Source organism: Patiria miniata, unplaced genomic scaffold (genome assembly GCF_015706575.1).
Source record: "Patiria miniata isolate m_02_andy unplaced genomic scaffold, ASM1570657v1 HiC_scaffold_24, whole genome shotgun sequence".
Classification (NCBI taxonomy): domain Eukaryota; kingdom Metazoa; phylum Echinodermata; class Asteroidea; order Valvatida; family Asterinidae; genus Patiria; species Patiria miniata.
In genome coordinates this window covers 22,703,131-22,726,938 of record NW_024037063.1, presented here as the reverse complement: position 1 = coordinate 22,726,938, position 23,808 = coordinate 22,703,131, and the positions used below count along the sequence as shown (strand labels likewise).

At 40.9% G+C, this 23,808-nt stretch overlaps 1 long non-coding RNA gene across 4 annotated transcripts; it reads left to right on the top strand.

Annotated features, from left to right (window-relative positions):
* Positions 1-1,377: 1,377 nt before the first annotated feature.
* LOC119732213 lies at positions 1,378-16,250 on the top strand. 4 transcript variants are annotated; one of them, XR_005271524.1, is made up of 13 exons: positions 1,378-1,484; positions 5,171-7,483; positions 7,967-8,429; positions 8,710-8,798; positions 8,946-9,117; positions 9,522-9,603; positions 10,410-10,730; positions 11,124-12,551; positions 13,022-13,498; positions 13,801-13,897; positions 14,206-14,376; positions 14,511-14,596; positions 15,189-16,250. It is a non-coding gene; the product is annotated as an uncharacterized LOC119732213 (long non-coding RNA). The 4 variants fall into 4 exon arrangements; XR_005271521.1 differs by having other exon boundaries at positions 10,410-12,551; XR_005271522.1 differs by having other exon boundaries at positions 7,959-8,429; positions 10,410-12,551.
* The last annotated feature ends 7,558 nt before the right edge of the window (positions 16,251-23,808 follow it).

Below are 23,808 nucleotides of genomic sequence, written 5' to 3'. Positions count from 1 at the left end.
TGAGGTCAAACTGTTCAAACTCTGCTTTGAAATGACTGTGTTTCATATACATACAATGGTAAACCATAATGGTTTTGGAATGCACTGTCGCCAGCCCTGAGTATTGGGGGGGGGGGGCATAGTACCAACCATGGGGCCCACTACCATACAAAATTACATGTATGTCTTTTGTTGGGGGGGGGGGGGAAATTGCTCGCAAAGTGGGGCCCGGACCCACCAGCCCCGGGCCTGCCTTAGGTTGGGTTGGGAACCCCCCCCCCCCCCATTTCAACCCATGGACTAGTAAAATGGGGCCACAAATCATCAATTGAATGCTAAAATCCTTAAATTCTCAAATTGCCTTGGAATGCTGGAGAAAGCAACATAGATTTCAACCTTTACAACATTGTCTGGGGAAAGCCCCAGCCACGCCCCCAGTCACGCCTTCACTCACCCTCACCCCCCCTCCCCCTTCACCCCTCCCCCTTCACCCCTCCACCTTCATATCAAAACTCCTGCCCTCAGATCTGCTCGGAATAACTGTATTCCATTTATTTCTTTAATTGTATTTTTTGAAGCCTTCTTTATGACCACTTCAGAGATGAAAATAAGATATTTATGAAAAGCTTGTGAACCCCCCTCCAATTTAAATGGAACCACTTTTAGAGTGTTTAATATAACTTTCAAATATTGTTTAAATGAAACCACTTTTAAGTTTTTAATATAACTTTCAAATACTGTTGTCTTAGGATCATACATCCTGCAAACTCATAAAAAAATTTTTTCAGGACATCTTGGAATTTTCATCTTTAATTCAGCAAACTTCATGTCGAGTAATTAATTCAGGCTATTACATATCTTTACTTAAAAATTCAAAAGCATATAAGAAATAAATTCAAATCATGGGAATAACTGAATGAATCATAACGGACTGGTGATATTTTTTAAACTTAAATTGGGCAAAAGTAAAAAAAAAAAAATATATAACGTTTGACCGATGAACCTTGCATTTATTGAAAATTGGGAAAAGTCCGATGTTTCCCAGGTATTAAAAGCCTGCAAGGTATCTTGCATTTATAGTGTAAACAAGATAATATTCGATTTCTTTTCACCCCAAAAACTGGAAATTTTGGAGAATTGTTTGGTGGTCAAAATTCATCGAAATCAGTTCCCCATAATAAGTCTCTTGCAGGTCTACATTTTATGCAAATCGATTTGCGGAGGATTACTGTGATATGGAACTATGCAAATTTAAAATAACTGGTTCGCGCCAACATACATACGAAATCATATACAATGTTTATGGGAATCACTTCGCGCGGAAGGCATGATTGTCAGTGATATATGGCGCTGAAGAATTAACATAACTGGTTCGCGACGCCCAAAAGGTTCCGAAACCACAGCGATTATAGGGAACCAGGGACCATGTGCGTCCCTTTTTTGCACATTCGAAAATTGGCGGGCACGGAGGGTGGAGAACTTGTGAAGCCGTCACAACATTCAACGTAAGTTTTCTACTTTTTTGCCTACAAAATGAACAATTTTTGGTCTTGAAAGTTAGGTAGACGTACACTGTAGGGCCTAGGTAATTCTGAATTAGTTACAGTGAAAACTATGTGCGATATTTAAATTTTTGTAATTTTAAGCAAATGTGTAAGAAAGACGAGTCGAGAGTTAATTTTCCTAGGGCCTCATTTCCAGGAAAGAAAGTTTCATTTTTTCCACTTTCCATGACACTTTTTGAGGGGTATTTTTTGTTGTGTTAAAAACGCAAACTTCTGAGCAATGAATTTTAACTTATTCTTTCACAAAATTCAACCCAACGGGGCTACCCAAAATGGCTTCATGGAAGGTTACTAACTGGTTCGCGCCCACATACTGTACATTGAAAATCATGGCGTTCTGTGTGGGAATCGCTTCGGGGATGGTTGACTGATTTTCCAACGAATGGGCGTTGGCCAAAATAACTGGTTCGCGCCTCCGAATGCCTTCGGAATCATACCGATGCTAGGGACCAGGGATTTACCTGACGATATTCGCACATGATTTTCCAGCGAATGGGCGTTCTCCAAAATAACTGGTGCGCCGGCGCCTCCGAATGCTTTCGGAATCATACCGATGCTAGGGACCAGGGATTTACCAGACGATATTCGCACATGATTTTCCAGCGAATGGGCGTTGTCCAAATAAACTGGTGCGCGCCTCCGAATGCTTTCGGAATCATACCGATGCTAGGGACCAGGGATTTACCAGACGATATTCGCACATGATTTTTATACACACTCGTAATTCGCGGGCACAGAGAATTTTCGAAGTCCGTAAGAACAGTCAAAGTAAGTTTGCGAAATTGGGCTTAAAAACTGTAACACTTTTCTGGCCTTCAAAAATTACGTTTTGGTGAATATATTATTATTGTAAAAATAATGCATGCCAATTGCCTGTTAGAATGACCTTTATTTTCTTTGGAGCACAAACGTTTGTAGCCCCACTAGTGTGGCCGTCGGTATGCTGCGCTTTGGTTCAGCGCAGCATACCGACGGCCACACTAGTGGGGCTAAAACGTTTGGAGCTTTTTAAAATATTTTTTTTTTGGAGGGGAATAGGGCCCTGAAACACACATTTTCAGCATAGAATGTTCCATTTTTAGAAGAAAAAAAATGCTGCGGCTATACTCACGGCACCTGTCAACTGTCTGGTTCCCTGACGTAATACTATTCAACGTCATGATGTTTGGCTGTTGGAACCAGACTATCAACCAAATGGTTCTTGGACTTAAGTTCCCTTTATAAAATAATCCTCGAAAACCACTGATTTCAAAGAAGAAAAAGAATGCATTTAAGACTGGAAACTTTTGGAAATGGCCCTAAATTTGGCATAGTACATTAATTGTTTTGAACAGCGCCCCCAAGCATGGGCATTGCCAGGATTTTTTTTAGAGGGGGGCAAAAAATGTTTTTGCCAAAAAATGATTGTATTTCTCAACACATTCTCGATTTATCAGTTTTAGAGGGGGGCAGGCACATTTTGCACCCCCCCCAACTCATTAAATTTACACCACTTTGTCTTCGCGCCTCTCTTCTTTTTTTTTCTTCCTTTTTTTTTTTTTTTTTTTTTTGCTTTTCCGGGGGGGGGGGGGGGGGGGGCAAGTGTCCCCCCTTGCCCCCCCCCCTCGCGACGCCCATGCCCCCAAGTATCAAACAAACACCTCCCCAAACCTATTTTTGGTTTTTATTTTCTTTTCCCGGGCCAGTGATTTTTCTATGCTGCCCCCAAATTACTTATTTTGCTGCCCCCCCCCCCCCCCCCCCCGCAAAAAAAATAAAAATGATTGCGGTCTTGTGCCACCATGACTAGGCCTACTACTTATAGAGTGAAAGCACGGTCCTACTAAAATGCGTCAACAAGAGTCGCCAAGCGTCAACTGGCATCAACAAACTTCAACGGTCGTCAACCCAGCATCAACAAATTTTGTAGAAGTTTTGGAAAATCAAAAACAGCTTTATATGGTAGAAATGGCAACAAAGAACACCTTCAGCGTATAAATTAAAGTAAAAACTATTTCAAAAGTTGTTTTGTTTTCAACACGAAACGTACAACAACTCTGTCGAGTTTGTGTTATCCGCCTTTTGTTGACCTGAAGCTAGCCGTACTATGCATGTTTGAAGTGTACAGAGCCATACTACGCATGCGTGAATTGTAGAGCGCCATCATGGGCATTGCCAGGGTTTTTTTCTAGAGGGGGCAAAACATATTTTCCAAAAAAAATTCCTGTATTTCTCAACATATTCTCGATTTCTCAGTTTTAGAGGGGGGCAGGGACATTTTGCCCCCCCCCAACTCATTAAATTTACACCCCCCCCCCTCCGTGATGCCCATGAGCGCCATCCAAACAAGATGGCGGCCAACACTAATTGACAAACTCATCATACATTTTGCGTTCAAAAAACAAGTTTTAAATAATTTTAACTTTAATTGATATTCATTAAGATATTCTTTATTGCTTTTACTACCATATAAAGCTACTTTTAGTGTTCAATAGCATATATACAACATTTGTTGATGCTTGTTGACGACCGTTGACGCTTGTTGACGCTTGTTGACACTTGTTGACACTTGTTGACGCATTTTAGTAGGACCCGTGAAAGCATTGGGTAAAAAAAGTTGTTAGCTGCCAAAACTGGTCACAATGTCACATTAGGATCTCCCTAAATACAGGGGTCCTAGAAGTAGTCTTAAACGTAATGCTGTGAATGTCACACTTGATCACTGTGCACATGATGTGCATCGAGGTGTTCACCATTTGTTGGATTGTTGTCCTTATGCATGGGCGTCGCGAGGGGGGGGGGCCAAGGGGGGCACTTGCCCCCCCCCCCCCCCCCCCCTGGAAAAGCAAAAAAAAAAAAAAAAAAGAGGCGCGAAGACAAAGTGGTGTAAATTTAATGAGTGGGGGGGGGGCAAAATGTCCCTGCCCCCCTCTAAAACTGATAAATCGAGAATGTGTTGAGAAATACAAGCATTTTTTGGCAAATAAATTTTTTGCCCCCCTCTAAAAAAAATCCTGGCGACGCCCATGTCCTTATGTATATTGTTTCACCCCAATTTTCTATCAAAAAATTGAAACCCTGCTGGTCATCTGTCCGTGGCACTCTTGTTGGTTTAAACATCGCCTAGTTTGGTGATTCCAGTAAGCCATAGCAATGTGGGCCGTATTTTGATATTCACAGTGTATACTGGGTATATGTGAACAATCTATGTGAACTAAAAGAAATATTTGATTCCCTATTATATATCCAGATATTTCACACACTGTTGCACTGAAGTAGAATATTTTTAAAATCGTTTTTTTCCCCTCAAGTTTTGGCCATCATGAAAAATGAAATATGAACATGAAAAATTAGCAACCAGAATACAGATCAAGTTCAACTTCTGCATTGCTTGTTTGTCATTCATACCCAGAATGCAATGTGATCGTCAAAAAAGTTAAATGTTATGTGGGTGCATAGTCTATTCTTGGAATCCTAATTTCAATCTCAAGTTGTCATTTCTGTGCATGGCTCTTGAGTTTTCAGATCTGAAAGACAGCCCAAAATAGAGACAAAAGGAAAGAAGTGAATATGCAAAACCTTTCAACATGTGAAACTATATACATGTAGATTGAAAACTGATCGATTTCTCTTTTGTTATTTTACAGATGGTTATCATGACAGAGATGGACTGCAAGCCAATGAATTGTGGATACTATCATGAACGCTTCTAAGGATGAACTACCGTTAAGCTGATTCAATGCCAGAAGTTTCCAACAAAGTTGCCACCCTTGGTTTTTCATGAATGTACTGTGCCCGTCAAACAATATTGTGCTCTATTATTAGGCCTACGTACCAGTAAAGTCTGGGGCCAGATTTCTTAGGGCCTAAATTGAAATTAATAATAACATTAATTAAACTGAAATGGAACATGAGTAATTTGTTTTAAATCACTTTTAACAAATAAACTAAATCTTCATGATGTTTAGACGTCAAGACTATAGATGCATAAAACTAAGTCTTCAAATTGATTTAACCTAACCCAAACCTAAGGCCAAAGCTAATAACATAGGAAAATTAAACTTCTAATTTTAAAAAGCAACTCACTACTCAACAAAAGGAATCAATCTTATGTTTAGACCTCAAAAAAATGAATGGCTAACATTAATTCTTCAACACATTTTCAAATAAATTAGAAATGTTAAACAGCATTATATGAATGTAACCATACCTAAGTTTAAACCTAATTAATGTACATGTAAAAATATACTCAAAATTTAAAGCAACTCTCTTAAATTAGGAGGGTAAATCCAGTTTTGATTGCAAATACATTGTAGCATCCAAGAATGCCAAAAGTCGTTTTGTATCAACTTTGCAAATTAAAGTGTAGACCCTTGCAGTGTTTTTTTTTAGGTCATTCCCCGCATGCAACTACTAACAGATCACCATACCACAAGCCATAACAGGTATACATATCACCCAATAGTCAATATAGTATAATTTTAGCACACCAATGGTCACTCTGACCAATTTTGACCCAAGTAACAGCACGGCACACAATGCAGAGTAGGGTTAACCAATGTCCATAACAGGTACACACTTTAACCACTAACCAGCACAGACTTATCAAAATGCTGCAAGGGCTGAACAAAATTGCGTGTATCTTGGGAACATGAGTTCACTTGTGTGATAGTTTGGTTTTCAAAGCTGGATTGCTATAAAAAAATTCTTAAATATGTGTAGTGTTAACGGATTTTATGGAAAAGAAAAAAATCAAGTCAACTTTACATGTGACTTGAGCACAGAATGGAGGAGAAATTGTAAGACTTCAACAAATACTTTCAGAGCATTAAATAAATGTAGGTTAAACTAAAAAAGTACAATTTAAACTCTGAGCGGCCTGATATTTCGTCTTTGGCACAACTCTTTAACTTTTTGATTTGTATATTTTGGGTCAATCCAGTCAGTGAGCAGTAATTTGAAGCAGCTTAATTATTTTTCACAATTTAAACTTCACACCTACATGTTCTAGTTCTAGGGAAAGAGAAATTATGTTAAAATTAAAATTAAATTGAAAATTGGAATGGAACTATACTTGGATAGAAATTATCAAAATGGTACAAAATCAGCAAGACAAAAAGAACACCTTAAATCTAAAATTTATACCGGTACTTAAACACCACATTAAAAGAGATTTTGTTAAAAAAAGATTACGATTAACCTTAAACAAGAAATGAACTGACAAATAGCCTAAAGCTATAACCACAATTAATGTTCTTAAAACGAAAGATAAATTCTGAAATTGATTCCAGTTGGCCCTGGACATACCTGGGACAATGGCCAGTACAGAGCAAGACATGTAAAAGAATGTGAGTGTCTTTATGGGGAAACTCTTAAACTTAACTCCAAGTTGCCCCATGATAAACTTTTGACAATGTGCAAGACAAACTATGAAATTATGAGGATGACATCGTCAGGATGGGAACTATAGAAGAGCTCAGCCAGATGGATGGTGTGATGAACAGATATGATGTAAGCCACAGCGGAAGGAGGAAAATCGTCAACCAACGAGGGACTCATTGCTACGATAAAGGACAAGGAATTTATCATCAACATGTCTGATGTGGACTATGGAACAACAATAGGGTCAATACTGCAGCAACTTTCATAAAAAGGATGGATCTGACTTTAACCCAACAGTGTGGACTTGGTGAAAACTGCTGCGAAACTCTTGACCATAATGGTAGCACGATTGAAGGACACACCCCCCTTGAACTCCATGCCATTTTTGGAAACTTGACACTCAGAGGATGAGCTTGTTTGAAATGAAGATGCTTGTTTGGAAGGACCGACTTGAACTTTGGGGAACAATGACTTTCTGATGTTGAACGAGGAAAGCTGATGATTTTCAGATGTTGGGATCAGTGGAATTCGCCATCTTTACTACCAGTGGAGGCATGTCTCATTCTGGAAACTTGGAGGTAACTGTATATTTTTGGTTTGCTTTATGTTAAAGTAAAAATTCTCTAAACAATTTAACATTCTTTAAAAATATCAGGGATAATTAGAAAACCAAAATTGCCATTTATTCTACTTGGGCTGTCCCAGCTATTCATCAACAAATTTTTTTATCAGTTTAAATATTTTATAAATAACTGTGCATGTACAAGACTGAGATGTTATTTTTTAGCGGCGCTTTATTGTCAGATGCCACTTTTGTTGACAGTAACTTTTTTGTCAATGGCAGTTCATTTTCCTTTTAGCAGGTTAAAGCCCTTGGCAGTTAACATACTGCAAATCATCAAACGTACTTTTGATGATAGATGTCCTCTTTTTCCTTACCATTGCATTCATATTTCATAAAGCCATGTGGTAAAAGGGAGACTCGGTGCTTTTGGTTGAGCAATAAAATATAATTTTCTTTCTTTCATTTGAACAATTTGGATCTGTTGACAGTTATGCAGGTACTCTTCAGACGTTATCTGGCTGTGAGCATGTGACCAAGATGTCTGGATTGCAGAAGTCTTCCGAAGTTGTTAGTTCACCGCCGGGCCAGACGATGGACCAGATCTGCTTGAATAGAGGCCGGGGGACAAGATTGCATGTTCATAAGGTGAGGTAACCATTGTATGCAGGCTTGAACATGCACAAGACCCCCGGATGTTGCCGCCGTACAGTTTGCAAGTGGAGTCGCTTGGATTGTGTGGTAGATTAGAGCGAGGGGGACAAGGTTGCATGTAAACCCAGGTGAGGTAACCATTTCTCTACAGCTCTTCTAGGCCACATGCCTCAAGACTTGTCCCCCTGGATTCTGGATGTTGTTCTGTGGATTGTGCAGAGTGGTATCCTGTTTTGACTGATCTAACCAGGATAGGCCTATTCATCTTGCTGTGGGTGGCCTGAAGATGCATCAGTGTCTTGTCAGAGGTGAGCATTAGATTAATCAGCTTCAACAGAATTAGATAAAAATCAGCAGCAGTTTTCAGTCAGTCTTAAAGTTTACGTTCTTGTCCAAACAGTTGGGTTTTATGTTAAAAAAGTTCATAGTCTTCCAAACATAACAAAATCCAAACGGTAGAAGTATCGTTTTACCTTGCAAATTAATTGTTCTTTATAAGCTTTCTCTCTGGAAACATTTGCTTGAGATCCAACACTTAATTTTTTACAACTGATCTTTTTTTGTTCTTTTCTTCCTTTCCTGATATAGTTATGGGCAGAAAGAAGACTGATGAGAAACGCACCAGAGACAAGATATCTGCTGCAGTACCTGTCAACTAGGACTATCAGCATTTTAAGGTAACTGATTCTGCATTTGCGCTTTTAAAATCAATTGTACTTCACGTCCACAGACAGTGTCTTGAACATGTTTGGCTTCAACTTTCAACCAATAAATAAATGAAAATGACAAGGATTGTAACATTTCCACATTTATCCAATTTCCAGGTTGTAGACTACTGACACCATTCAATGCCACATCACCAGAGCGGGAGCAAACATCATGGCTCTACCACATCAGCCTTCCTGCGACAACGCTCGGCCTCGATCAGTCGGATCTACCAGGCACATATCAGCAAGAACTGTGATCCTCTCATATCACCCACCTTTTCTCAGAGGGGTCAGTATTAGTGTCCCAAATCACTTATAAAAGTCTGTAACTTGAAAAAGGGAATATAAAATATTGAAAAAATGTTTTACCTTGCAAATAATTCTTCTAATCCAGGACCCAATTTCATGGCACTGCTAAGAACACGATATAACACTAGCAGAGGCTCCGCATAATTCATAGATATACCATAAGCAGTGACCGTAGCTTATCTCATAGGAAATGATTGCTTTAACTGAGTGACAGAACAGTGGAAATCTCCTTCTCGAGCAACCGTTTGCACATCCATGTCGTGAAATCGTGTTTAAGGTTTATATGAAATTGGGCCAAGGTTAAGTTTTCTCTCTGAAATACTTGCTTGACATCCGACACTTATTTTTTTTTATTTGGATCTTTTCTTCCTTTTTCTGATATAGTCACAACCAGAAGGCAGACTGATGAGAAAGACACAAGATATCTGCTGCACAAACTGTGAGCAAGGACTATCGGCATTGTAAGGTAACTGATTTTGCACTTGTGCTTATAAGAGCAATAAACAGTGTCTTTTGGACTTTATCAATTGCGTGGCCTCTACTATCCTTAATCGTATCTGGAATTTCTGAATTTTTAGCCTAATCCCGCCAAGATCTTTCAAATCATTTGTTACTCTGAAAGCATTTTGTTTTATTGCGTTCAGAATATCAAAAGAGTAACTTGTGCACATTCAGGTGACAGCTAAATATCTGAATAAAAGCCTGAACTTGAAAAGCCTGCTCTTGAGACCAACGACACAGATTCCCAGGTCTTCTGCCAAGGGAGGGGGGGGGGTGCCTCCCCTTGATGAGCAATTGTGCCCCCCCCCCTCCCAAACGGCAAAAGCTATTCATATGTATTTTTGTATTGTTTATGGTAGTGGGTCCAGTTGGGACTATGGCCCCCCCCCCCCCCCCCCCCCCCCCAGGTTGCTCAGGGCTAGTGACAGGCCTGCCGATGCCCTATTTCTGACAGATAAAATCTTAGGCAGACATCCAATGTAATGGTTGTAAAAGTTCACAAAGAAAACAATTTTTTACTCTGAAAATATGATGAATTACATACCAAAGTACTTCTTTTAATGAACAGAATGAAACTCCAGGCCAAAAAAAATACACTCCATTTCCCCCCCCCCCCTCACAAAAAAGTCAAAAACTGCTTTTATAGATTTAGTGGCATGTGCAAAACTCTTTGAATTCCTTATGGCTTATGATCAACTATATGAGCTTTGTCCGGTAACATTGTTCTGACGATCAGCACTAGTGTTAATTATCTTTCATCTTCTTCTGCAGGTATACCATACATCAAATATAATCATCAGACTTCGGCGGAGACAATGCTCCTCATGAGTGGATCCAGAAGGCAGACTGCATGGGGGCTTCAGAGGCTCGGCCAGTAGCCAGGAAGTTACATCTCAGAGCAATGGGGAGACGCACCTGAAGTTGTTGCACATTTGGATCAATCTGGACAGCATCAGACACTACAGATGAAACTTAGCATTTGAGGGGGGGGGGGCCAATAATTTGGACACATGGCGCCCCCCCCCCCACCCACCTGGACAACTTGAGCTTGGAGACTTCGCTGATGAGGATTCGGATCCACGAAGGAACTGGGTTGGTGCGCATTATTCAACTGGATCGCACAACAAACCAAACTGAAAACCCGCGTAATTTTTCGCAATTTCACTAGACAGTTAATGAGAACTGTACTGTTTTAATTAATTAACTGTTGCGGACATTTATGTCTTCGTTCATCTTGCAAGAAGAAAGGGATGCAATGCTCAAACTGTAAACAAATCTGAGCACATGATCGCTGTAAACACACGGGACCCTTGGAGAAACAACTGTGCTTGCTATTAAACTTTTTGACTGAAGATCGATGGAACTGTAATGAATGGTGGTGGGAAATATGAGACGGCTGAGTTATTTTTATTTTGCTTTTTGTCTATATTTTCAAATATGTGTTTGTGATCGTGCATGATATCAATGTTGGTGGTTTCTCCACAGGTTGTGGCTCAAATTTAGCATATGGGCTGCAAGACTATGGACTATGGGATCATCTATATCCCTATGTCCTCCAGACGGCATAGATGATGGGATCAGATTCCCAACACAGGACCAGCAGGACTATGGGATCTTCTATATCCCTATGTCCATCCGGGGCGGATCTTGGGTGATAGTTGAAGGGGGTTATCCAATATCACCTCCCTGGGGAGCAAATACGTATTTAAGCAACATTCAATATTACTCCTGGGAGGAGAACAGCTAAAGTTGTAATGATCATCACAGACATTTTAGAGTGGTTATCAATAAAACAAAATAGGAATAGGTTAAGGAATTTGCCCCCATCTCCATCGCTTTAAGGCTCTACAAATTTAATTTAATACAAGTAGCACTCCGCCTTTAGGGCATAAACACGTACTCCCATAGGGACTGTTTAAAAAAAAAAAAATTCTAGCAAACCTCAAATTTATAATTCAGTGGAATCACGCTTATATCCATCTAATAACTTAAGACTATGGGATCACCTATATCCCTATGTCGTTTTAGGGCTAAGGTGGAGTTCACTGGGTCTCTAACCGAGAAGTGCGGCAAAAACCCAGATGCGAAATGTACTGGGTGGCCGTCATGGGTACGGGCCCTTGTCTGGTGACACTAGGATGCTTGTCTGGAGCAAAACATTGAAAAGAAGGGATTAGATTCCCAACACAGGACCAGCAGGACTATGGGATCATCTATATCCCTATGTCCTCCTCTATATCCCTATGTCCTCCAGACGGCATAGATGACGGGATCAGATTCCCAACACAGGACCAGCAGGACTATGGGATCTTCTATATCCCTACGTCCATCCGGGTTCACTGAGAACCATTGGAATCACCTCTATAAGTTGCCCCTGGATTAACTTTTGATAATGTTCAAGACAAACTTGGAAATCGTAAAGACGGCATTGCTGGAACAAGGGAACTAAAAACATGTCATAAGAGAAAAGTGTGAAGAACAGATGTTTACGGAAGGAGGCAAATCATCATCATCGACTCATCACTGAGGTAAAGGACAAGGAACTTCTCATCAGCATGTGTGACTTGGACTAAAGTTCACTAACAGAGGCAACCATGCAGAAATTTTCGGAGAACGAACTTTATATACAAACTGTTGTTGTGAGCGTTGCATTTCTCCATTGTGTACTCGTGCAAATTGCTGCAACAATCCACCATAATCTTGGAAGCACAGTTGGAGAACTTGCCTATGCCATTTCGGGGACCTTGACACTTGGAGGATGAGCTTCTTTAGAAGGATGGACTTTAACTTTTGGGAACAGTGACTTTCTGATATTGGACAAGTGAAATTCTGATGACCTTCTGATGTTGGGATCAGCGGCATTCACCATCTTCACTACCAGTGGAGGCATGCCCCATTCTGGAATCTCTTGAGGTATTTTGTCTTCTTTTTTGAGTGGTGTGCTGTCATCTCCTGTATAGAATTTGGGGTTTATTCTGTGACAATTTCAAGGATAACTGAAGACCCCAAGTCCACTTGATGCCAATCTTTCTACTATGGCTGTCCCAAATATAAAAAATATTTGAATATTTGATCATCAACTCAATAATCAAATATATCCCTTAATGCTGGTTTGAATATTGGCAAGAAAAAACAACTACACACTTCCCATACTGTGATGTTTTTTTAATTGTTAAGTTGCATCGCTTTATTGTTGTCAGATGCCAATTTCTTGTCGACAGTGGTTTGTTGTTCTTTAAGAAGGTTATTTGCCCTTAGTGGTTAAAACATTCAGAGAAACACTGCATCGGTATGTAAAGGGGAGACTCAATGCTTTTTGCTGAGCAATTAAAAGGGTTTCCCTTCTTTCATTAACTTGAAATATTTTTGATCTGTTTATGTAGGCCAGCAGATCCCTTGAGACGTTATCTGGCTGTGAGCATGACCAAGACGCTTGGATTGCAGAAGTCTACTGAAGTTGGGATGGGCAGACCGAAGGACCAGACATCTTGGGTAGAGGCCGGGGGACAAGATTGTATGTTCATAAGGTAAGGTAACCATTGTATGCAGGCTTGAACATGCACAAGACCCCCGGATGTTGCTGTACAGTTTGCAAGTGGAGTCGCGATGGATTGTGTGGTAGATTAGAACGAGGGGGACAAGGTTGCATGTAAACCCAGGTGAGGTAACCATTTCTCTGCAGCTCTTCTAGGCCACATGCCTCAAGACTTGTCCCCCTGGATTCTGGATGTTGTTCTGTGGATTCTGGATGTTGTTCTGTGGATTGTGCAGAGTGGTATCCTGTTTTGACTGATCTAACCAGGATAGGCCTATTCATCTTGCTGTGGGTGGCCTGAAGATGCAGCAGTGTCTTGTCAGAGGTGAGCATCAAACCAGCTTCAAGAGACAATTAAATCAGCAGTAGTTTTCAGTCATCTTAAGTTTCCCTTTGTGTCCAAACAGTTGGCCTTAACCCTAACTCCCTAGGGTGTGCAATTATTAATTGGAGGATTCAGGACTGTAAGGGGTAGCTACTGCTTTATGTTAAAAAAAAATTCTAGTCTGCTAAAAACGAAAGAGATCCAAAAAGTTGAAATAATTCTTCTAAACCAGGTTTATGCTTTCTGTCTGGTTTATGCTTTCTGTCCGACACTGATGATTTGCTCCTTTTTTTCCTTTCCAGATGTACAGTCATAGCCAGAAAGCAGACTGATGAGAAACACACCAGATACAAGATATCTGCTGCAGTAACTGTGAGCAAGGACTATCAGCGTTGGAAGGTAACTGACTTTCCATTTGTGCTTTTCAGAGCAATTCACTTGCAACTGTTCTTCATGTTCATGGACACTGTCTTTTGGACTTACCCCCCCCCTTGCATGGCCCTCTTGTAACCCAGAATCATTAGGAATTTCCTACGTTTTGCCCTCGATCTGTGGAAGGATGTTGTAGTACATTAATGAATATAAGCCTGCGACTTAATTGACACAGAGAATTAGTACAGTATCCTAGCTTGCATCAGTTTCAGCCAAAAATTAAACAAAAATACCAGACCGGGATTGTAACATTTCCTAATTTGTCCAATTTCCAGGTTGTAGACTACTGTCACAATTCAACACCACATCACCGGAGTGGGAGCAAACATCATGGCTCTATCATATCAGCCTTCCTGCGACAACGCTCGGCCTCATCAGTCAGATCTACCAGGCACAGATCAGCAAGGACTGTGATCCTCTCATATCACCCACCTTGGCTCGTAGAGGTCAGTATAAGTGTTTGGGAGGCAGACCTTTCTTAATTGCTACATCATATCACTGTTTTGCCATGTTTAGCTACAACTTTCAACCAAATGAAAATGACATGATTGTGACATTTCCAAATTTGTCAAATTTCCAGGTTGTAGACTACTGGCACCATTCAATGCCACATCACTGGACTGGGAGCAACCATCATGGCTCAGCCTCATCAGTCAGGAATAAGGGGTAAGTATAAGTGAATTGAGAGACAGACATTTTGTAATTTCTACATCATTTTTGCCAACCAGTGCATAGTTTGCCATCCTTTCTCTTAAATGCTGCACAAATGCCAATTTAATTATGTGAGCTACAATTAAGCCATTTCAAATGAAAAACATGTTTGGCTGCAACTTTGCACAGGAGTGCACATTTGAGGGAGGTCGGTAACTTTTGCTGTACATTGGGTCACCATCACTAGCTGAAATTGGAGGGGAGATACCAACTGTCCTCTTGAGACCAACGACACATGATCCCCTACAAATGTATTTCTGATTGATAAAATCTTAGCCAAACATAAATCATTTCTTTCATAATTTTATGGTTGTAAAAGTTTTCAAGGAAATTTATTTTTTCATCAAAAAATGATGAATTACATACAACTTATTTTGAAAAGAATAAATTTCCATGCCAAAATGCCCTTCTGCCCCCCCCCCAAGTTTAAATCGCTTTAGATTAAGGGGCATGTAAACAATTCTTTGCAGTCCTTAAATCCTATATGACAATCCTATAAACATTCTGACGAACCACTTTTGTTTCTATCTTGTATCTTTTTCTGCAGATGGACCATACAGCAATTATGATCATCATCAGGATCAGCCATGCAGACTTCAGCAGAGACAATTAATGCTCCTCTCAGGTGGATCTGGAAGGCAGACTGATGGGGGCTTCAGAGGCTCGGCTAGTAGTCAGGAATTTACATTTCGGACCGATCGGAAGACGCTCCTGAAGTTGTGCGCATTTGGATAAATCTGGACAGCATCACACTATAGATGGAAATGAGCATTGGGGGGAGGGCGATAATTGGCCAGACGGCACCCCTCCTTCATCTCGACCACTGCAGCTTGAAGATTTAACTTTTTAGGTTTCGGAGCCACGAAGGAACTGGATTGGTGCACATTATTCAAGTGGATCGCGAAAAGAATAAAATTTAAAACCCGCGTAATTTCTCGCAATGTGACTTGACAGTTAATTAGAACTGCTTCAAGTTTGCCATACTTATGAACTACTGCTGATTCGGATGTCTGTGTTTGTCTTGCAAGAAGAAAGGGATTTAGTTCCCAAACTGTGTCGACGACGCGTGATCACTGGACCCTATGGAGAAACCATTGTGCGTGCTTTTAACATTGATGAATGGAAGACCGATGGAACTGTTCATCATAGGAACTTTCATGAGTGGTGGTGGGAAATATTGAGACAGCTGAGTTTTCAAATATTTGATAGTTGAATTGTTATTTGTTACCTCAAAGGTATTTTTCAAAGTCATGTGTTGACATGTGACTGTTGTGCATTTAGAGAAATCATTGTGCATGTTTTCAACCTTTTGTTGAACTGAGACTGACGGAAATTTCATCATCAGAATTTTCATAAGTGGTGGTGGGAAATATTGAAACAGCTGAGTTTTTAAATGTTTGATATTGTAATTATTTTGAAGCTGTGATTTATTTGGTCAAAATTTTGATGCTTAATAATTGCTATTAAGGCGTCCCTCTTTTTATTCAATGGTTCTCATTTCTGATGATGTGAATCAGTAGCATATCCAGCTTTTGATGTCAGGGGGGCAATTGCACATCCGCCCCGAAATGTAGACTTTTTTCTCGGGATACTTGGCCTCCGTAAAATTTTTAAAAAGGGGGGGGGGGGGGGGGGCTGTAGGCCTACCCATCTCTCATTGTATGCCCATTTTGCACGTTGCATTGTAATGGTTTTTGAGCGGGTTTTCTGTTTTGGAATTGATATCAGAACTCCGCTAGGGGGGAAAGGTGCCCTCCTGCCCTGCCCCCCCCCCCCCCACCGGATACGCAACTGATGTGAATTCACCTTAAACTAATAAAACAATGGCATAAAAATATAAGACAAGGCATACTTTGCATCAATGAATAATAGGTTGAATTGTATTTTTCTTCAGATTTTAACTTAACTGCAAAGTGACACTGCCTACTTCAGAGGCAGAAAAAAAGAACAATGAGAACCATAGAAACAAAAAGGGATGCCCTCATATTTTCTGAATGTTATATGTTGCAATTGCTTATTATGCGAAGAAAAATAATCCCTTTCGACATTCGCATTGCATCTTTGGGTATGGATGACAAACCAAGCAATTTGTACACAAGTACGAACCACCTTAAAAAGCTGATCTTTAAGTGAAGGAATTACGCCAGAACTGTCCAATGACATCCAGGCCACTCTTGGTTTGCACTGATTAATTCTGATTTACATTGTTCGTCAAACAATATTATGTTTTAGACTTAAATACCAGTGAAATCTAGGGTCAACTTTCTTGGGGTCTGCATCGAAATACTTTCAACAGTAATAACATAAAGTTCAAGTGAAATCTTAAATAAGAGTAATGTGATTAAAAATACATAAACAAGAGATTAAACGATTTTTAGTCTTCTCTAGATGCCTATAGAATTAAGTCTTAAAAGTGATTTCAAATAAACAAGAAGACTTAAGTAGCACAGTAAACCTAACCCAATTAATGCAAATAAAAGTAAAATAAACCTCAAACATTCATGATGCTTAAACCTGAAGGATGTAAATGCCCAGACTCAAGTCTTCAAATTGAGTTATTAATATTAGAAAACATAAGTAGCACAGTAAACCTAACCCAAACCTGAGATCAGTGTTAATAAAAGCAAAAATTTAACAATTTTTAAATGGTATTGAGGATATTTAAACTTAGGGAATATAAATTCCTAAAACTGTCTTCAAATTCATTTGAAATAAAAAAGAAAACAGTTACAACAGAATAAAACTTAAACATAAGGTCAGTGCTTGTGAAATATAACTCAAAGGAATATGTAAAGAGCTCAAGAAATACACACATGTAGATGTATATAAAACTACATGTAATTCTTTAACTGATTTACAATTAAGTAGAAAACATAGGAAGCACAGTGAATATAAACAAACGTAAGGTCAAAGCTAACTAAAGTACAACTCAACTTTCCATATTAGGCAACTGCCTTGGCAGGATAAATCCAGTTTTGAACGCAAATGCAATATAGCATGAAAGCACATGCCAAAGTCTTTTTGTATCAACTGCACAAAATTTAAAGACCCTTGCAGTATTTTGAGGTCATTACCCTGCATGGCAACCATTAACTATCTTAACCACTAACCAGCAAAGACCTATCAAAATGCTGCAAGGACTGGGAAAACTTGCTTCTTGGGAACTTGTATGATAATTATGTTGCCTAATTTCAAAGCTGGATTGCCACAAATATATTGTTTCATAGTGTAATATTTACCCGATAATGGAAAGCAAAGCAAATTCAAATCAAAGAGCACAAAAAGGAGAAACAAATGGGTTATTCCCCTGCATGGCAACCATTAACTTTCTTAACCATTAACAGCAAAGCCCTATCAAAAAGCTGCAAGGCGCTTGAAAAATTACATGGGAACTTGTATGATATATTGCCTGTTTTTCAAAGCTGGATTGCCTCAAAAACAATGGAAAGCAAAATATTAAAGTCAAAAGGGCTCAAAAAGGAGAAGAAATAAAAAGTTTTAAAAGGTACTTTTGGAGCTTAGATTACAAAAACTAATGTAAATATTTTAATTAAAAAAAAGAATCATAAATTAGTGTTTTTAATCATACGTTCTACTGAAGGGAAAAGTGATCTTAAAATCTTCATGTTTAATAGTAATTGTAAAACTGAAATCAACTTAAAACGTGGATGCAAATGATTAGTCTGATAAAAAGATAAGCCCCTTAATCTTAAAGTTACATTAATAAATGGCACGTTAAGAAAAGTATTGTTTTAAAAATATACAGAAAAGAAACAAAAAGTGCATAGCAAATTTATTTTAAGCAATAATCGCTTGATCTTAAAAAAAAGGACAAACGTCTGAAATAAGATTCCAAGTTGGCCCTGGACATTGCAAAGCAGTTAATATAAAGATATCAAGATTATTTCTATATTTCTAAAATAAAATGATATTGATAAGTTATTTTTTTTTATACTCTATGCATTTATGAGGTGATAATTAAGTGGGAACAAATACATAAATAACTGATTATTTGTCATCCATAGCCAGAATGCAATGCAAATGAATGTCAAATAGGTTTAATACTGATATTTATGTATCTCAAGTTGTAATGGTTGTGAATAGTTTTCAAATAATTGCATACTGGGATTTCTGAAAATTGGCAAGAAGGTATTGAAATAAAAAAAACAAAGACAATTTTTGGATGAGATTGTAAAGAGGAAATTGAACTTGTACACATGTATTTCGCATTTGAGACCTCAAATTAAGATTTCGCCAAATGTGTGGCTTTTTTTTTTACTCAAAATACTTGAAACTTGCCGATAAAGGTTACACATGCCAGCTAATTATAATTCCTAATTAAGTAAAAACCTAAGGGGCAATTCTGTGAATTCAGACGTGCATGTCAGACATTCTAGCTGCTGTTGGGAAAATTGAATGGGAAACATCACTTGTAATGTGATGTCTAAGCTAATGAGTAGAAAACAATAACAGAAAAGGTACCCACCACCTTAACAACCTTGTACATGTGCATCATGTGGTCAGAGTACAATGTATGTTGGATTTACGGAGTTGTCCTAAGGTTGACTCTATGAAAGTTGGAAGTAAAACTGCTGATTTCATGAGAAATGTAATTTTGCCCAATTTGAAGCCCTGGTCATTTTCATTTTTGAGAAAGTATGTTTTTTACAACTTTTTATGAAAGCATTTGGGTAAACACTTACCAATTTGAATTCAATTGAACAATTTAATTAATATTGCCAAAATTTTAATAAAAACTTAAGTTTTATCTTTGGAATTTTTCCAGAATTTTAACCAAACAAGGTTAGAGCCTTACAATTTGAAACCCAATTACGTGCAATTAATTTGATGACAAAAATGTGAGGGAAATTATTTTAATTTAAAAAAAAGCGACATGTGCATTTGAAAAAGGTCACGTAAATATTCCATCTGTCACCGAAGGAAATGATTCTTTCCATTACACAAATGTGAAACATTTGTTTTATTACATAACACCTGCATTGTAAATAGATCAATGTCATCTGATTGGGTTGACTCGTTAGCTGGTACTTATATCAACGTTCTATACTATATTATTGCAATAACTGGTGGTTCACTTTCAATACCAAAAAATTGTTAGACAAGTTCAGAACTAGCCTATCATTTATCATATTCATCCAAGTTCATCCATTTGTGTCGGTTAACTGTACTCGACAATTTCAAAACTATCATGCTCAAATTCGTCTAATCTTTTGGCAGCACATTTTATTCTTTGTGTTTGCAATGTCAGCATCACCCACAAGTTCCAATATTTCATCTTCAGTTAGGAAATTAAACAGAGATTCTCATGTAACGTCCGCCAATTTGCCCGCACTTTTTGTGAAACGGATTTTTGTCAAAGTGCCACCACCAACAGTCATGGGAAGTTCTGTTCATCGTTGAATATAACTTCACTTTTGCGGTGCAGCCGCGCCAAGCGTTGGGACAAATAATTCATTGACATGTGATCAACGGTCCACCAATCAGATGACAGAGATTATTCAGGTGTTGTTTAAAACTACATATGTTGAGAACGTAATAACAAAAGGTAGCACTTTGTTTCTGTTTTGAAACTTTACTCTGAATGGTAATTCTTTTTTGAAAATATTAAATATACAGTGTGCACGGTATTGCCATCAGTTTGTAAATATTTTTACATGCTAAACATTTTTAGCATGAGGTGATTTTTTTTCATTTTCTTTATACACACTGCATACCTTCTTAAATGTCATTATAATCAATTATTCTTGCATGGTTTATGTAATAAAAATATTGCTATGGTAATTTTCATATGGAGCTCTGGTTTAGATCAAGATGTGTTTAACAATGTTGCGGTTATAGAACTACAATTTGTTTTTGCTTGATAGTATATATTTTTTTATTCTAGAATTCAGTTGAATACCTGAATATGAAATGGGCCAAAGTTTATGAGACAAGTCTTGAGAAAATTGATATAAAATGAACTTATATTCATAAATATCTAAGACGGTTTACCCATTCCAATTGGTCGAGAGCCCATCACGTGGTTGGTTGTTAATAGTTGATAAAAATGAACACTAACTTTTTTTCGGCACTACTGTGTTCTGCGTCACATTGTGCTGCACCTCCACCTTTGCCAAACTGCAAATAAACAAATGGGCGCTTGCTTTAATGTCTCATACGTCACAAAATTTTAGCCCTCAAAGGCATTCATGAACTTCAGTGTTTCTTTTATTCTACTGTTAGACATGAACAAGCTGAATAGCCACAATATTTTGTTTTTGTTTTATTAGTCTTTATGTTGACTACATGTTTAAAGAAAAATTCGTGTTGCGTATGGAACAAAAAGGGGATCTTTTCTTGGACTTAAGTATTAAAGGGAATAAATGTGCGCTTGGCCGGTATTTAACCTTTGCGTGTATACACGTCATCGGAAGTGTACTGGTTAACTCAATTTGGCCAAAAATACGGACTTGGGCCCAAATTTTCATATTCAGGTATTCAATTGTTTGTTTACAATTAAAAAATGCATGTTTTTAGTGGTCAGTTGTAGGCCCTGTCACATATTGAGCATATTGGACTTTTCTCCATTTTCCATTATACAATAATTTACAAGCCCTTACCATTTTGATTTTGTGACGTAAAATTTTACCTAAACATTTAAGGGTTAAAGGGAATATACAACACTTGCTTTCGCTGTAATTTTCAGAAATGGATGGATTTGGGGGTTAGTAGTTTTACAGCAAACATTCTTGCACTGACTTGTTTGAAGTTTTGTGTTTTAGATGCTGGAAAAACAAAGAAAACCAATCATTCACCCAGTCCAGCTGTCTTGTGGCCATGTTGGAAATTGATATTGTAGTTTTGGGGTTTTTTATGTTTGCAAATGTTGTATTCCCTTTAACCACTTGTCGTTTTGAATTTGAAGAAAAATATTATTCGACTCGAAAATTATAAAATCAACCATTACAATTTTGTCAACATTTTAATTTATTTCTTTTTTCATTGCATTCTGAAAGGTATGGAAATAAACATTGATTTATTGATTGAAATTTTGAGAAAAGCATCATTTTTGTCTTGGTTTTTTTTTTTTAACTCAAGGTCAACCCCTATTTGTTAGAGTATAGTCAGGGGAAAACAAAAACTCTATTTGCCATACTTTTTAAGCATTTTGATGTCCCCTAACTAGTTCCTTACAGTTTTAAATTTAACGTACAATCTCTTTAACAATGCATCCAAATGTAAGTTGTACCCCTTGAGATTGTTTTCAAGGAACATTAACATATTCCAATGTAGCTTTATTGAAATTTATCAAACAAAAGTGTGAACGTGATCAAATTTCGACAGAAACAGAACAATTTTGGTACCCCATTCAGGATTTGGAGAAAAAAAAAATTATTTGTCAAATTTTAATGAATGTATGATTATTTTTTGAATTGAAACTTCTTTTGGCGCTTTGTTGCTGCGTTTTCCTTTCGCGTTTTTTTTTTTTTCCTTTTTTTGTTCAAGACGCCTGGATTTCGGGGCCTGGATTTCGGGGCCTGGATTTCGGGGCCTGGATTTCGGGGCCTGGATTTCGGGGCCTGGATTTCGGGGCCTGGATTTCGGGGCCTGGATTTCGGGGCCTGGATTTCGGGGGCCGGGATTTCGGGGCCGGGATTTCGGGGGCCGGGATTTCGGGGGCCGGGATTTCGGGGCCGGGATTTCGGGGCCGGGATTTCGGGGCCTGGATTTCGGGGCCTGGATTTCGGGGCCTGGATTTCGGGGGCCGGGATTTCGGGGCCGGGATTTCGGGGGCCGGGATTTCGGGGGCCGGGATTTCGGGGCCGGGATTTCGGGGCCTGGATCCCGGGGGATGGGCCGGGGCCTGGGCCGGGGCCTGGATTTCGGGGGCTGGGCCGGGGCCTGGATTTCGGGGGCTGGGCCGGGGCCTGGATTTCGGGGGCTGGGCCGGGGCCTGGATTACGGGGGCTGGGCCGGGGCCTGGATCCCAGGGCTGGGCCGGGGCCTGGATTTCGGGGGCTGGGCCGGGGCCTGGATCCCGGGGCTGGGCCGGGGCCTGGATTTCGGGGGCTGGGCCGGGGCCTGGATCCCGGGGCTGGGCCGGGGCCTGGATTTCGGGGGCTGGGCCGGGGCCTGGATTTCAGGGGCTGGGCTGGGGCCTGGATCCCGGGGGCTGGGCCGGGGCCTGGGCCGGGGCCTGGATTTCGGGGGCTGGGCCGGGGCCTGGATTTCGGGGGCTGGGCCGGGGCCTGGATTTCGGGGGCTGGGCCGGGGCCTGGATCCCGGGGCTGGGCCGGGGCCTGGATTTCAGGGGCTGGGCCGGGGCCTGGATCCCGGGGGCTGGGCCGGGGCCTGGATTTCGGGGGCTGGGCCGGGGCCTGGATCCCGGGGCTGGGCCGGGGCCTGGATTTCGGGGGCTGGGCCGGGGCCTGGATTACGGGGGCTGGGCCAGGGCCTGGATTTCGGGGGCTGGGCCGGGGCCTGGATCCCGGGGCTGGGCCGGGGCCTGGATTTCGGGGGCTGGGCCGGGGCCTGGATCCCGGGGGCTGGGCCGGGGCCTGGGCCGGGGCCTGGATTTCGGGGGCTGGGCCGGGGCCTGGATTACGGGGGCTGGGCCGGGGCCTGGATCCCGGGGCTGGGCCGGGGCCTGGATTTCGGGGGCTGGGCCGGGGCCTGGATTACGGGGGCTGGGCCGGGGCCTGGATCCCGGGGCTGGGCCGGGGCCTGGATTTCGGGGGCTGGGCCGGGGCCTGGATCCCGGGGCTGGGCCGGGGCCTGGATTTCGGGGGCTGGGCCGGGGCCTGGATTTCAGGGGCTGGGCCGGGGCCTGGATCCCGGGGGCTGGGCCGGGGCCTGGGCCAGAGCCTGGATTTTGGGGGCTGGGCCGGGGCCTGGATTTCGGGGGCTGGGCCGGGGCCTGGATTTCGGGGGCTGGGCCGGGGCCTGGATTACGGGGGCTGGGCCGGGGCCTGGATCCCGGGGCTGGGCCGGGGCCTGGATTTCGGGGGCTGGGCCGGGGCCTGGATCCCGGGGCTGGGCCGGGGCCTGGATTTCGGGGGCTGGGCCGGGGCCTGGATCCCGGGGCTGGGCCAGGGCCTGGATTTCGGGGGCTGGGCCGGGGCCTGGATTTCGGGGGCTGGGCCGGGGCCTGGATTTCGGGGGCTGGG